Below are 1,459 nucleotides of genomic sequence, written 5' to 3'. Positions count from 1 at the left end.
GTAGTCACATAAAATCCTAGTGAGGTTTCCCACATCTGGTCTCCTGTGAGCCGTGGCTGTATCCAAAACACCAGGATGCTTGTTGCAGCTGACACTTTTAGTGCCCACCTGTATCCCCTGGGCAGTCAACATTCCTGGGCAAGCCAATCAGATGGCCTTCAACTGATCACATCTGCAACTCTTTGCCTTTGGGCAAGGGAGCCAGAGCCTCCTTGGTTCACCTGTCAGTCAGGCTGGCAGTGCCAGGAAGTCAACAAAGGAAACTGACTAATACCCCAGCTTATACCTACCTTGGGTGGAATATTTCTAAGATGTGATCCATGATTTCCCACAAAGATGACTCCAACCTTTTACACTGAAATGGACTTCAATCCACCTGAAATTTTAACAAGACTACTTTATTACCAAACAACTCAGGTGAACAACACACAGCTGACAAGAAATGGATTAGACAAAGGGAAAGATGAAAGCACAGTGTCTCATCTATTCCTGACGAGGAGGGAAAGAAGGGTCCCAGTCCACATCGAGGTGTCTCAATTGTCTCAGTAGCTATGAAGCCAAGGACGCTGACATTTTCTGTGCATCAAGACTGCCTGGGATGCCTTCCAGCTGCAGCATTGGGACCTTAATAAACGAGCCATATTATGTTTATACTTTACTGTTTAAGTAATGCTATTTCACTCTGTGTAAAGCCACTTAAAACACCAGTGGAAACACATGCATGGACCATGAAACAACTTTAAATGGATAATCAATTTTTATCACATATTGAGGGTTAGACTGCTATATCTGAGTGAATTATGAAAGTATGTGCTCTGGCTAGGCGTGTTTGCATACCAAATCTTCTTCTTTGTCACAGAACCAATCTATTGTAAGCACACTGGGAGTTTTGCAACTCTAACACTGAAAAACTTCCATTCTGAAAGAGTTTTTCAGAACTCTGAAACCGTGGATGTATTTTATTTGGGCTTAGCTGTGAAACATTGTCTTAGAACATCTTAATTCCCTTGTACAATTCTCCACTAAAACAGAGGGAATAGGATCAACATGTAAAACATCAAGAAAATATGGCCAGCATGAAGATGGGCTTACTGATGGGAGTATAGACTGTACAATGTACCCTAAAGCTTATGGGATATGGTTTCAGAACAAACATGGAGAATTTGTTTAGGCAGTGACAAGTAAACACATGGAATTCATTACATCTTCAAAGCAGGGCAGGATGAGAAGGTAAATGTGGTCAAGGAGAATTTGGACCAATTCATGGATAACAGACCTTTAACAGTTCACTAAGGGGAAATTAGGGAAGTTCAAGTTACATCCTTAGCCCCTGAGGTTGATGACATGGATGTGAATTGCCGTTTTCTTACAAAGGAGTGGTATCACCTTCAGATAGAGAACACAAGATTGGTGGACCACTGATCTGACATGTTGTGACATTTCTTATGTGAACTAGAGG

At 41.8% G+C, this 1,459-nt stretch overlaps 1 non-coding gene across 1 annotated transcript; it reads right to left on the bottom strand.

The window, feature by feature from the left end:
• Nucleotides 1-984: 984 nt before the first annotated feature.
• On the bottom strand, nt 985-1,057 carry MIR2488 (microRNA mir-2488). The gene has a single exon (NR_031280.1). It is a non-coding gene; the product is annotated as a microRNA mir-2488 (primary transcript).
• Between the last annotated feature and the right edge of the window lie 402 nt (nt 1,058-1,459).

This window comes from Bos taurus, chromosome X, assembly GCF_002263795.3.
Source record: "Bos taurus isolate L1 Dominette 01449 registration number 42190680 breed Hereford chromosome X, ARS-UCD2.0, whole genome shotgun sequence".
Lineage (NCBI taxonomy): Eukaryota > Metazoa > Chordata > Mammalia > Artiodactyla > Bovidae > Bos > Bos taurus.
This window is presented reverse-complemented; position numbering and strand designations above follow the sequence as displayed.